Here is a 15,199-nt window from a genome sequence, read left to right on the forward strand (position 1 = left end):
AAGATATGAATGAATGTCTCCTCCCATCATTAGTCAGTCCTCTGGCCCTGCCAGTTCTTCCTCCTTAGTACCTTTGGATCTAAGCCTTCCGCGTCAGCCCTCAGCTTCAGCCACTCTTTGCTGGAGTCATCTTTAAAAACCAAAACCCAACCTAGGAGAGCATCCCAGCTCTTTAACCCAGCAAAACTGGTTTCCTGTGTCCTGATCCTCCATCATGCATGCACCTCAACACACAGCTGCTTCCTGCTGCTCCCTGCTCCTCCATGCCCCTTTATGTCTTTATGGTTTTCAGACTCCTGCATCCTAGAATACCCTTTCCTGCATGGCAAACTCTTGCCCATCCTCTAAAACCTAGCTCAAGCTTCCTCTCCTCTTTGGCGCCAGTACAAGATTTGCTGTTTCCTTTCTGTGCCCACCACTCACTGCACTGCAGTAATTCCCCAGTCTGTTCTCCTCTGGCTTCCTTTCTTCCCAAAGACCATGCATCCCTCAAAAACAGGGACCATGTCTTTTTATTTCTATGTCCCTGGAGTTTTAGCTCAGAGCTAGCACAGGCACAAGGCAGACTGTTTGTTGAATGAATTATGGATGACAGTGTGATCTCAGGGCCTCCACCAGAGAGGAACAACAGGGCTTCTTGACCTCTTGGGAATGGGAAGTGTTCACAGCTGAATTCTCCTGGCAAACACTTTTCAGCATCACCAGCTGCTCACTCCCCAGAGGCCCTGTCTCTGCTTAGCTCCATGATGGGTATAAGCACATTTGGCCATAAACCCACCTAGCTGTGGGATTGCAGCTACCACCTCACAGCAAGCTCACTCTGAGAAAACCTTGAGCTGGACAGCTGGACATACAGAGAGTCTCTTGGTCTGGCCCTGCCATGTGTCAGTCCCTCACCATGCCTCTCTGCATCCTCACGCTTCAGGCTACAGCCAGACTGAGAAGTCTCCTGAAGACGCCTTGTGATTTCTCTTTTCTCCATGGTTTCTTCTGCCTGGAATAGTCTCCACCTGCCCATTCCCCTGTCTTTGCCCAGTGAACTCATCCTCACTCTTCTGCTTGGTTCGGGTTTCTCCTTTCCTCTGAGCCAGAGGCCTTCCCTGTGTACCTCCTAACCCCCGTGGCACCTCCAAAGTCATGCTGTTCACAAGGTGTCGTTGTCTATTAATTTTCTCAAAATGCCTGTGGGCTCCCTGATGGCAGGGACTTGGTCCAATTCATGTTGGAGTCCAAGTACCTGGATCATGACAGGTGCTCAGGTCTGTGCTGGCTGGCTGACTGTGTGGGTACATTGTGCTAGAACCTTTCCTGTTGCTCAGAGTCAAACCTTAGTGTGCATGAGGTGTGAAGGTGAGGATTACAGCATATAAGAAGATACACCTGACCCTCAGGCTCACAGGATAAATAAAACACACTGTCATTTAAGGGAAGCTGAGAAAATGCATCTATGGGTTGGCGAGAGACCTAGACTTCAGTACCAACCCTGCTTCACGTTGACTCTGAGCAATCTCCTCACCTGTCCAAACTTGTTTCCTGAGCTCTAAAATTGGAACCACAACCCCTGCTCAGCCTGCCTAACAGAGTTATTGTGAGGATCAGGTGCACCAGTGGCCCTGAAATTACAGTAAACTGTGACGTGGCGTGTCAGTACTTTGAGGGCGAGTTCCATGCTGCGATGTGACAGTGCCCACTAGAGGGCGTGGCAGAGCAGGTCAAGCCCTCCTTGACTGAGCCCTGTGGACGGGAAGTGCCACCTGTGCTAGAACCTGGGCTGGTCCAGAAAAGGGGGGTTCAGGGTTTAAACTATATCATGATGAGATCCCAGGCTCCCTTCTGCTCATGTTTCTATATATTCAAATGATGTCTCTGAAGTGCTAATAGTAGTAGTGTTGGTTGCTCAGTTGTGTCTGACTCTTTGCGACCCCATGGACTGTAGCCCACCAGGCTCCTCTGTCCATGGGATTTTCCAGGCAAGAATACTGGAGTGAGTAGCCATTCTCTTCTCCAGAGGATCTTTCCGACCCAGGGATCGAACTTGGGTCTCCTGCATTGCATCTTCTGAAGTGCTAGAAGAGAAAGAAATAGAGAAGCCCAGGGGGAAGGCACACTGGGCAAGCTGAACTCTCGGCTTTATTAACAGGGTGGTTATGGGTGGAGTGAAAGCATAAGACCTTGGGTTCTTTCCTTTGAGCTGTTTTTCTCTGATTAGCTCAGGAGCCTGGATCCCAGGGCTCCAAGACTGTTGTCTGACTAGGGCAGGTACATTTCCCAGCTTTTGGAATGCCACCTTAGTGGAAGGACCCTGAGATCTGTGCTGACCTCTCTCTGTGGAGGCCTGAAGCTTGCAGGCTTGGCCTTACAGTTGATTAGCTCCCTCTTTGCTGGGGCGGGTGGGACCAGACAAAGAGGCCAACTGGAGGAGAGCTCTCTAACCCAATTTGCTGTGCAGAGAAGCCAGTCTGTCTGGCAAAAACTAATTGGAAAGCTGCTTCCTCTAAGCCTGGACCCAGGAGAGCACTAGCCCTTGCTGGGCGGGGGCCCTTTGGCTAGGCCCACATCACTTAGTGCTTTGTGGGGGTCGCTCCCAGCGGGAGAGCACTTAGCCCTGGTAATTGGTCAGGCAGGCTCATCATTAATTCATGCCAAATTCTATTTCTCTTTTTAAGAGTGAGACAGAGAAAAGTGGGGGTAGGTGGGAATAAATGAGTTTTCAAAGGGAGGATTCTGTCTCAGGGCTTGGTCGAAGCAGCTTCAACTTGGGAGGAGGGAGATCAGGGATTCATTTGCTAACTTGCCATTGATCTGAACAAGTTATCTTCCCACAGGAGGTCTTGCTTTCCTAATCTGTGTTAGGAAACAATAACCATGCTCTGTCTACCTCAGAAATGTCTTTGAGGATTGAATCCAGATGTTAGAGAGGCATGCTCATCACATGGTCATTTCAACAGGCCCAGGGAGGCAGGGAGCCATCTACATTTCATGCCATTATTGATGTAAAGTGGGGTAGATTTACATCTGTCATCTTTGGGATGGACAGTATTTTTTAATGACTCCATTTTATCTCTTCTATTGGTGTATTGACTCTTTGCGGTGCTGTTTTAGTGGTTTTTTAGGGTTTATAGTAAACATTACCATCAGCATGTACCTTCAGTGACATTGAAAGACTTGATATAAAGTTATAGGGCCCTTTCAATAGTGTACTTCTGTTTCTCCCCATCCGATATTTATGTGAACTTGGTCAAACATTGCACGTGTAAATTCCACGATATATTGCTATTATTTTCGTTTAAACAGTCACTTATCTTAAAAATTTTCTATTGTGGTAAGATATATACAACATAAAGTTAACCATCTAACCATTTTAAATGTACAGTTCAGTGTTATTAAATGCCTTCATAATGTTGCACAACCATCAGTACTATCTGTCTCCAAAGCTCTTTTCATTTTGCAAAACTGAAATTATATACTTACTAAAGTCAATTATCTTTTAAAGAGATTTAAATAATAGTTTAAATGTCCTATACATTTAAGTAGTTGCCATTTCTGGTATTTTTTCATTCCATTTTTCCATCTGGTTTCATTCTCCTTCTGACTAAAGGACTTCCTCTAACATTTCTTGGAGAAGGCAATAGCAACCCACTTAGGTATTCTTGCCTGGCGAATCCCATGGATGGAGGAGCCTGGTAGGCTGCAGTCCAGGATGTTGCTAAGAGTCAGATATGACTGAGCGACTTCACTTTCACTTTTCACTTTCATGCATTGGAGAAGGAAATGGCAACCCACTCCAGTATTCTTGCCTGGAGGATTCCCGGGATGGGGGAACCTGGTGGGTGCTGTCTATGGGGTTGCACAGAGTTGGACACAACTGAAGGAACTTAGCAGCAGCAGCTAACATTTCTTATAACTCATCACTATTCTGTTAGTGATGGATTATTTCAGCTTTTGTAGGTCTGTAAAAGATTTATATTGCTTTCCCCTTTGCAAGGTATTTTCACTAGGTATAGAAGTCTAAGTTGACAGCTTTCTTTCTGTATTTTAAAGATGCTGCTTCACTGTCTTTTGACTTACATTATTTCTAAGAAAAAAAATCCATTTCCAATTTATTTTTGTTCCTCTGAGAAAAAAGAGATAAAAAATAAATAAAAACATTTCTTTTTTCTGTGATTGTTTTTATGACTTTTTAATTACTAGTTTTGAGAAATATGATTATGAAGTATCTTCATGTAGTTTTTGTCATCTTTTTTTTTATTTGGGGTAAGGTGAGTTTCTTAGATCTATGAGTTTATAGTTTTTATCAGATTTGGAAAATGTTTCAGCCATTATTTCTTCAGATAATTTTCTGCACTCCCTTCATAGACTCTAACTGTATGTATATCAGGTTGCTCAAAGTTGTCCCACAGGTCACTGACGATCTTCTAATTTTAAAATTCTGTTTTTTTCTGTCTGTGTTTCATTTTAAATAGTTTTTGTTATATTTCTTCAAGTTCACTGATTTTTTTTTTCCTTGACAAGATCTAGTCTGCTTTAAATCCAATCCAGTGGATTTTTCATTCCAGGCACTGTAGTTTTAAACTCTACAAGTTTAACTTGGGTCTCCTTTTCATATCTTCTATGACTCTAGTTATCTTTTTGAACAAAGGAAATTTAATCTTATTACCTATTTAATATCTTTATTTCCTAATTCTAATATCTGTGTCAGTTATGATTTATTTTTGTTTCTCCACAGTATGGCTCATATTTTCCTGCCTCTTTGCATCTATGATAATTTTTACTTGAATATTTTTTTGCCTTTCTTTAAATATTCTTGAGATTTGTTCTGGAATATAGTTAAGTTACTTGGGAATGGTTTGATCCATTTGGGTCTGGATTGTAAGATTTTTTTAAAAGGACCAGAGCAGCTTCTAGTCTAGAGCTAACTATTCACCATTATTAAGGTAGGACCCTTTTGAATGCTTTACTCAATGCCCTATGAATTATAAGCTGTTTTTCTAATTGACTGGTGGAAACAGGCACTATTTCTTTCTTTTTTAAAAAGTTTTTTAATTGAATTTGTTACAATATTGTTTCTGTTTTATGTTTTGGTTTTTTGACCCTGAGGCATGTAGGATCTTAGTTCCCTGACCAGGGATCAAACCCACACCCCATGCACTGGAAGGTGAAGTCTTAACCACTGTACCACCAGGCACTATTTCTGACCTATGTGAGTGCTGGACACTGACGGGTTTTTCCTAGGCCTTATATAATTTTCCATGCATGTGCTCAATACTCAAGGAGAAATCTCTGTAAATCTCTGGATTTCTGTGTGGTGCTTTTCCTCCTCAGTATTCTCTCATGAACTCTCATTGCCTTGCTCTCCCTGACTTCAGCTCAAACTCCTCAAATCAGAGAGTCCACCAGGTTCTTCTTGGGTCCTCCCTCTTTGTTCTGAGGTCTAGAAACTCTCTCAAGGCACTAAGTTGGAGCAATTGTAGGGTATGCCTTGCTTGTTTTCTTTGGGCTGCCTCTGATATTTCAGTTCCCTCAGAGCCTACTGTGAATTTGTATCTGGAAAGGACAAGAAACATCCATGAGAAGTCATTTTGCCCAAGCTCTGAGATGTTAAATGCAGTCATAATTCTCTCTTTATGTTACAGTATTGTTTTTCTATAATTGTTGTCTATAATAATTCATTTAACCATTCAACAATTATTTGCTGATGAACTACTGCATGCTAGGCATCTCTTTCTGGTTTCTGGAGATAAAGTAGTGGATTGACAATAAACCTTGCCTTGCCTTTCTGGGCTTTCTATTCTAGTGGTGGAGAAGAAACCATAAATAATAAACACAATAAATAAGTAAGCCATGTAGTATGTTAGTAGGTTATAAGTGGTATTGCCTGTAAAAGTCATCACCATAGTGCTTGATACAAATTAGGTACCTGAGAACCCTCTCTGAGAAAGCTACTGTGAGTTCTTCACATCAAGAAACTGAAGAGAGCCAAGTCAAGGTACGTGAGAGAGGAGTATCTGGCTTAGGGAAGAGCAAAGTTAGAGGTTTGAGTTGAGGAACACACTTGGGAAGTGGCTGAGGTGGATCCCTAACAAACCTACATAATCCCTAAGGGGAGAATATGTGAGGCTTTCAGGACTCGCAGATGGAAGTCATATCAGTACCATGGACAGCTCCAAGGGAGGCCAGCCTCTGAAGAGATGACATGAAGCTAAGGAGCGCTCTGTTTGCTGACCAGCTGACTTGCTTGGCCAACTAAGCCCTAAGCTTGAATAACTGTCCTAAATTGAGGTCAGGCTTTTATCTGAATCTGAGTCTGAGAATTGGAAGCTGGTCCACTCCTTCCTTACATCTCTTGCTGTTGGAATAGTTGACAGAATCTTGTAGTAATAAAATCTCTGGGATTATCACCTGAAGACCCTGGTTTGAACCCTAGATCAACCACAAACTGCATGGCTTTGGACATGTTAGTTAGTTTTTCATCTGTAAGTTGAGGATTATAATACTTAACAGTGGTGTTGTGAGGACTGAGTAGGTTAGGTCTAACAAAATACCTTGTGCAGTGCTTGGAATGTACAACTAGTTTATAGCACTTTGTTGAAAGGTGAATGCGATCTCTGGCAATTTAAGGGCCTCTCTGGAGGTGATGCATAGGATCTCATGGGTGGATAAGAGGGAGAAGACATTCTAGGCAGAGAAAACAGAAGGAACAAAGGCAGGGAGGCATGAGAGTGGATTACTTGGCCAGGAAATGGAGAATCATTTAATGAGATTGAAGCTATTCAGCTGCCACTTTTATTCTGAGGCCTCCTGAACCACTATTTTCAGCACAGAGCCTTCTGTTGAACCTCCAGATTTTATTTCCAGCTAGCCTATTGTGCATCTCAGTTGAAAGATCTATGTGCACTTCTGACCTACCTTTCCAAAACAGAATTTATCACTTTCCTCCAGTGTGCTCTCCTCAGGCAGGTTGGAAGGAAGAAGTGTGTCTTATGAATGGTCTTAAACTGGGTGAAAGTTTTCGTAGGGGATATTGTGACCTTATTCTCCTTTCCAAAGGAGAGCATAAAATGAGAATGGCTTAACTTGAAGCATGGAATAATTGGGTTAGAGAAGGGAGAACTTCCAATATCATAGATTGCAAAGAACTCAGAAGGGGTGATTTTAAAAAGCTATGCAATTCTCTTCCCTGAAGAAGAGGAGACATTGTCATCTAGCTGGAATATTCTTCTTAATCATTACTTGGTTGTTATTATAATAATTGAATTAGTAATATCCTTTTAACAGCAATTTACATTTGTGTACAGCTTGTAAAAGGTCTAATTGATCTTATTCTCCACCCTGTGAAATTATAATGGATTATTAACTTATTCCCCCTCTGCCCTCACTTTATACATGGAGAAACTTAGGCTGTGAGCCCCAAAAGTGATGCAGTTGGCAAGAAATCAGGTGGTACAGTTGGGAACAAGGCTCTATCTCCCAGGTCCTGCCCAGACCTCAGCTTTTTTTTCAATATAGCACTCTGGCTATCAAATGAAGACAACAGGAACAGCAGTTGAATGTTTGAAGATTCAGGGAGTCCCTCTTCCTGGTATTAGCTGCGGCAAGGAGTGGGAGAAGACCTTACCTCAAGGAATTTGGGAGTCTTGGTTCAAAATTCCAGGGCTAAGTTATTAGAAGGGAAAGCAGGCCTGACGCCATGTTAACTTTAACCAAGAGAATCAGCAATGGTCTTTTTCTCTTACAAAGCCTTTTTACACTCTCTAACTCATTCAACATGCTCCCACCACCATGTGAAGGGTGCATCACTGTTATCACCCATTTTTCAGGTGTGGATTAGGAGACTCAGAGAGGTGAAAGAATTTGCCTGAGGCCCCTGGTGAGCAGCTGAGCTGGAATTTGAATTGCTTTCTCTCTGGCCTCTTGGTTTAAACTCTTTCTCTCACTCTTTTTGCCACATCCCAGCTGCCTCTGGCCAGACCCGAAAAACAAATCCTGTAATTGAGTTGGAATGTGGGTGCTGGGGCCCAGGAGACAATGTTTCCTGCCTTTCAATCTGTTCTTAATTTATTAAAGTGATGAAATAAGGAAGAGGCCCAGAAGGGGTGGATGTTTTCCATCAGTGAGTCACAAGAACGTGCAGAGGCAGAAGGTCAGGAGGAAGGTGCTCTTCCTCTGGCAGCCCCCCTCCCCTGGCAAAGACCACACAGACATGCTTGTGGGTCTATGTACAGCTGCTCCTTAGGGTGAAATAAGCCAGGAAAGAGCAGCCCCATAGAGGACTCCCTCCTGTTCCATAATGTTACCTCTGACTAACTAAGCATCTTCTCTCTCATCTGACAAATGCCCAGAATCAGAGAAGGGGGACCCAGGGAAGATAGGAGGGGGCCTGGCCCAGCCTGAGAGGTACCAGGAAAAGCTTCCTGGAGTGGGTGACATTGAAGCTGAGATTGAAAGGTGAAGAGACGTTATCTGGGAGAAGAGGAGGTGAAGAGGAGACATTTTCCAGACAGAGCAAACAGCAGGTGAAAGGCCTGAAGGAGAGAGAGGTGGTGGCTAAAGCCAGCAGGCTTGAGAAATGAGGCTGGAGAAGGAGAGGGGTTGGTGGCACTCACATCCCTGAGAAGTTAGATTTCCCTCTGAGGAAGAGTTTCATTTTTAGCTCAATCTCTTTGGCTCTGCACAGAGAATGGATTACAGGGGCGCTGGGAGTGGTAGCCCGAGGCAGGGAGAGCTGGCAAGCCCTGAGCTGGGGTAGTGGGAATGGGGATAGAAGAGGCACAGAGGATGGAGGGTGGTAAAAGGATCCTCTTAGACAATAGGACCCCCTGACTCCTAACCTCCCTCTAGTGCCCTCTCTGGGCTCTTACAAGCCCTCTGTCCCAGCCTCATCACACCATGTGGTCATCACTGTTTATATGCCTATCTTCTCACTTGGAGGTCAGGGCTACTTACCGATCGTCACTGCATGCCCAGTGCCCAGCAAAGAGCACGACTGGATAGTGGTTGAGGGAGGGAGAGGAAGAAGCTGGTTTGGCCCAGGCCATGGTGGTTTGTACCAGGTGTCCACTTTTGACACATGTCTGGTTCCAGTGGATTTGAGGGCTGCATTCTCCAATCACCATTCTTACTCAGACTGCTTTCCATATGTTAGGCAAAAACTTTTCTATGCCAGGCTCTGTGCTGGGCACTGGGCCGTGCAATGGTGATTCAGAAGTGAGCCTTGATCTCCAAGTAAGAAGGTAGGCATATAAACAGTGATGACTACACGGTGTGATGAGGCAGGGACAGAGGATTTGTGAAAAACCAGAGAGGGCCCCAGTGGGAGGTTGGGAATCAAGGGAGTCTTCCTAGAAGAGGTGACTCCAGAACCAGTTCTTGAAGCCTGGGTAGGAGTTAACTGGTGATTAAGGAAGAACAGGTGGAATTGAAGACAGGAAGAGGATTGCGAGAGAGCATGGTACGTTTAGAGGGATCTATCAAGGTGGGGGTAGGAATGAGGCTTGAAGAAGGGACAGGTGGGGCTGGGCTTTCCTGGCCTGGTTCTTTGTGCACTCTGTTTCTTCAATGTAAGATGCTTTACTTTTTGGTCTACCTTATGCCACCCTTCAAGGTTTACTTTAGATTCAGACTCTCTTTTGGATCCTCCTGATCCCTTCCTTGGTCACAGCTAATTTATTTTGAGCACCTACTAAGTGCTTTTTATATATTTCACTTCATGTATATTTCAACTTCTCTCTGAGGTGAACAGTGCGGTTCAGTTCAGCATCTGTCCAGTTCCTGAAAATGCAGAGATAAGTCAAACTGTTCGTTCCCCAAGGTAGCTCACATTCTAGTGGAAAGGCACACACATTAACAGATTATTTTCAATAGAAGTGATATTGGTGATCCATTGTTCATAGCAGCATTATTTACAATTGTCAAAGTATGGAAGCAAACAAAGTGTCCTTCAGCAGACGAATGGATAAAGAAGATGTGATATGCACACACAGTGGAATACTCCTCAGCCTTAAAAAAGAATGAGACTTTGCCATTTTCAAGAATGTGGATGGACTTGGAGGGTATCATGTTTAGTGCAATAAGTCGGATAGAGAAGGACAGAGTTCTTATAAAATCACTTACATGTGGGCTCTAAAAAATAAAACCAACTGGTGAATATAACAAAAAAGAAACAGAACTCACAGACTTAGAGAACAAACTAGTGGGGAGAAAGAAGTGGAGAGGGGATTAAGAGGTACAAGCTACCATGTATAAAATAGATAAGCCACAGGGATATATTGTACCCCAAAGGGAGTGTAGGCAATATTTTATAACTATAAGTGAAGTGTAGCCTTTAAAAACTGAGTCATTATGGTGTGCACCTGAAACTTATATGGTATTGTACATCGACTGTACTTCAGTAATAAAAAAATAATATTAATGCTATTATCTCAGTTTCGCAGATGAACTCAGACTCATATTTATTTATTAACTGGCTTTGCCCAGGGTCATAAGGATAGTCAGTGGAACCCAGCTCTGGGTGGTGTTGAAGTCAGCGCTCTCTTCCCTGCTCCCAAGATGCTTAATCATCATCTGTCTGCCTCGAGGAAAGGATGTATAAATAGAGATATGGATAGATGTGACTTACCCCCACATGTGGTTTTTAGCTCAGGGGAAGCAGGATCCAGTGTTGCAGCCTGCTCCTGCAGAGAGACCTTGAGGAGGAGATGGGGACTAGCGTGTAGGAAGTGCCCACTGACAACCTGGGGTTCCGATTCGAGTCCCACTTCCCCCTCGCGTGCCCCTTCTTCTGTGCTTCCAGCACAGTCCCACCTCATGTCCCCTGGTTCTTATCTCATGGCGAATGGCTCTTGCCCATGCATTTGTCCATCTTCCCTACTTGACTGGTTCGGAATCTTCCGAGGCCAGTGTAATATGTGGGCTACTGTCAGAATTTGCTCATCTTGAACTGGGTTGATTTGAATTCCCACACACTCTTACTGAGTTTCACACGTGCTCTTACTGAGCATGTGTTTCTGTGAGTATCTGTGTGTGTTGAGTCTTTGCTTTCTGTGTGGGCTGACTCGTTGTTTGTGATTGCACGTGTGTCGCTTCTGTCTGAGGTCCTGCAGCTGTATATTTCCTGCAAAGGCATCCACAGCCCCTTCTGAACCTATGCCTCTTCACTTCATTGGCATCTTATTCTGAGCCATCCTAAATGTCCCTCTTTTCCAGAAACACATTTCAGGGTAACTTTTGTCTCTCAGGCATGATTGAAATATTTCTGAACACCATGGGGTTTGAAACCTGGCCTCTTGGTGCTTTATCAAGAGCCTGCATTTGCCTGCTGAACTCCCAGTTCTGTGACTACCCACAGTGAGAGTGGGCCAGCTTGGTTCTGAAGGGGTGTGTCTGTGCGCGCACTCAGTTGTGTCCAACTCTTTCATGACCCCGTGGACTGTAGCCCACCAGGCTCCTTTGTCCATGGGATTCTCCAGGCAAGAATACTGGAGTAGGTTGCCACTTTCTTCTCCAGGGGATCTTCCCGACCCAGGGACTGAGCCTGCGTCTCCTGTACTGGTGGGCGGAGCCTTTACCAGTGAGTTACCAGGGAAGCCCCAGTTCTGAAGGGGAGCGGGCAGTAAATGATGAAACTACACTCAATCCACTGCATTATCTGCAGCCCCCAAAGCACCCCAGCTGGTTTACAGTTTCTCTGAGGGGCTAGGATTTTGGTGGGATGGATGGGAAGATAGGAATTTGGAAATTATTGTCTTCAGTTTTTGGTTTTGGGTATATAAGTAAGTTGTGCCCACCCCTCCACTGCCCCCATATCAGGGTGTTTTAATGATTCAAAATCATGAATATTAAACCAATGGAAAGTTGACAGTATTTAAATGAGCATCATTAAGAGACACATAAATTAACAGGGTTTTTAGTTCTTGTGGAACTGCTGTTTCAATGTTAATTAAACAACCAGAGTGCTTGGGTGATTTTGCAGCAAACTGTCCCCAAAGTGTGCTGCAGAATATCATTATGGGTGGCTGCCTTGCTGTTTAATTATTTCCAAGTTTTTTTTTTTTTTTTCCATTGCTGCAATAGTTTTATCCTTGTCATGCATTTGGAAAAGGTGATGGGGCTGAACCTCCAAGAAAGTGGCAGTGTGATCTGTTGGTGAAGACCTAAGGTGAGCAATGCTTGTCCCCTCATGCCAGCCCTCTGTGAAGGCAGCCCCAGATGACCCTTTGGGTCTCCCCATGGACTGATCCACAGCTAAGTCTAGAAGGCACCTGGTTCCTTAGTTTCAGACAATCTTACTTGTAGAAAGTTGAGGGCCTGGAAACTGCCTTGGTGGTTTTTCTTCTCCAGTGGTTAAGAATCTGCCTTTCAATGTTGAGGATGTAGGTTTGATCCCTGGTCAGGGAGCTAGGATCCCACATGCCATGGGGCAACTAAGCCTGCACGTCACAACTACTGAGCTTGAGTGTTGCAACTAGAGAGAAGCCCCCGGCACCACAACTAGAGAAGGCCACCATACCACCGTGAGGACCCAGTACAGTCAAAAATAAAAATAAAATAAAAATAATATTTCCTCGAATTCCTTAAAAAAAAAAGAACATTGAGGGCCTGAATTTGGATGGAGCCCTGAGGTGGGGAAGGAAAAGCAAGGGTGAGAGTGAGAGGGGACAGCTATATTTGAGGCAGTGTGGGGTGGAGGAGCCAGGAATCTGGACCTGCTCTTGACTCCATGGGTCTGAGCTAAGTGACCTGAGGCAATACCTCGTCCTCTGTTGTATCAGTTTCTTCAACTGTAAAATGAAAATTTTAGATTAGATCATACAATCTCAAAGGGGGCAATATTGCCCCCAAGAAAGTGGTGATTTTCACCTGAAGAGGGGGGAATGTGGTTTTGGGGGGTTGAAAAAGAGCTTACTCTGTTTTAAGTGTAAAAAACACCAACATACACAGAGTACATAAACAGATACACAGCATATACCTGTAGTATTAAAATTTCATGGGGCAAAGAGAATTAAGAGAAAAAACTGTTTAAAAGCACTTCTTAAGTAGGAAACAATAGAAAAAAGATTGAGAAACAGTGGACTGGATGAACCCTAGGAGCTTCATCTGTAAAGAAAAGAAAATCCAAACTTCCCTGGTGGTCCAGTGGTTAAGAATCCACCTTGCAGTGCAGGGGACACCAGCTTGATCCCTGGTCTGGGAAAATCCCACATGCCATGTAGCAGCTAATCTCATGCACCACAACTACTGAGCCTGTGCTCTAGAACCCTCAAGCCACAGTTACTGAAGCCCGTGTCTAAAGCCAGTGCTCTGCAACAGGAGAAGCCACTGCAACAAAAGGCCTGTGATTTGCAACTAAGGAGGAGACCCCACACACCACAACTAGAGGAAAGCCCACATGCAACAGTGAAGACCCAGGAGAACCAGAAAATAAAAAAAGAAAAGAAAATCCTCTGTGAGGTGATCCAATGGCCTCATGCTCTGTATATAGAAATGGTCTCTCTGACTGATCTCTCCTGGACCTTAGGGGCCTAGCCTGTCAAACGAGGACATTCACATCATATCAGTCCAAAGACAGGGGGAGGAACCAAGGACTTTGGGGCTTTAGATGCCTGGGAAGTGGTGGAATAGAAAGATGCGATTCTGAGTCCATATCAAGCAATAAAGGCAGAATGTGTGGCTTCTGGAACCAGCTTGGCAACAAAGCTCAACTCTGCTGATCCCCATCATTTGCAAGTATATTGCTGGAAATATTGAAGGAAGAAGAAGGAAGGGAGATTTCAACATGGTGGGGCACAGCTGGTACTGAGTCCCTCCATCATAGCACCAGCTGGTAGCTGACTAGTCTCACCAATATTGCCAATACCCAGCATGAAATGGTATCAAGAGGCCCACTTCACTCATTCATTTGTTCATTAAATATTGTCTCCCTTGTTCTAGGCCCAGCCCTATTGTAGATGGTAAGGTTATAGCAGTGACCCAAACAGACTTGAATCCATGCCCTCAAAGAACATACCCTGGTGTGTGTGCTGAGTCACTTCAGTCACGTCCGACTCTTTGTGAGCCCATGGACTGTAGATCGCCAGGCTCTTCTGTCCATAGGATTCTCCAGGCAAGAATACTGGAGTGGGTTGCCTTGCCTTGCCTTGGATCTCCTTGACCTAGGGATTGAACCCCAGTCTTATGTCTCTTGCATTGGCAGGCTGGTTCTTTACCACTAGTGCCATCTAGGACTCTTTGCTACCCCATGGTCTATACAGTGCATGGAATTCTCCAGGCCAGAATACTGGAGTGGGTAGCCTTTCCCTTCCCCAGGGGATCTTCCCAACCCAGTGACTGAACCCAGGACTCCCGCATTGTAGACAGATTCTTTACCAGCCAAGCCGCAAGGGAAGCCCATCCATCTAGGAAGGTAGACAACAAAGGAAGTGCATAAGAAGATGACTAAGGCTGGGAAAGAGGATGAGGAGTGTCTCGTGTGAAGCAGTTTTCAGTGGATGCTGAAAGATGGTCTCCTGAAGAAGGTGACACTTGAGCAAAGAAGGTAGAAGAGGTGAAGGAGGGGAAGGTGTAGGGGTAACACAGGTATAAACAGTAGAAATAAGGAAGGAAACAGTCCACGACAAAGGGGGTACATTGTGCAGGAGCCCTGAAGAGAACTCTTAAGCGTACCTGAGGAGGTGAAGGAAGGTTTCCTGGGGAAATGATGGCTGAGAGGGGGACTTGGGGATGAATAGGAGTTTTCCCAGTAGGCATAGGCAGAAGGGATTCTAGCAGAAGAAAAAGTGTGTGCAAAAACATCATGAAGCCCTGAAACGTGTCAAGGTGAAACATGAAACCCAGACCCAAAGGGGCTCAGTGACTCACTCAAGACCACTTAGTAATAACAATAAAACAAATGAATGTTAGTAGTGGTGGGTAGAGTCAATGGGGCTTTCCTGGTAGCTCAGCTGGTGAAGAATCCGCCTGCAATGCAGGAGACCCTGTATCAATTCCTGGGTCAGGAAGATCCCTTGGAGAAGGGATCGGCTACCTACTCCAGTATTCTCCATGCCTGGAGAATCCCCATGGACAGAGGTGCCTGGTGGGCTACAGTCCATGGGGTCTCAAAGAGTCGGACATGACTGAGAGACTAAGCACAGCACAGAGGCAACAGTGAGTGAGCTCTTTACTGTGTGTTGGGGCCTCTTAAAGCCTTTGTGTTGATTGCCTT

Source organism: Oryx dammah, unplaced genomic scaffold (genome assembly GCF_014754425.2).
Source record: "Oryx dammah isolate SB20612 unplaced genomic scaffold, SCBI_Odam_1.1 HiC_scaffold_28, whole genome shotgun sequence".
NCBI lineage: Eukaryota > Metazoa > Chordata > Mammalia > Artiodactyla > Bovidae > Oryx > Oryx dammah.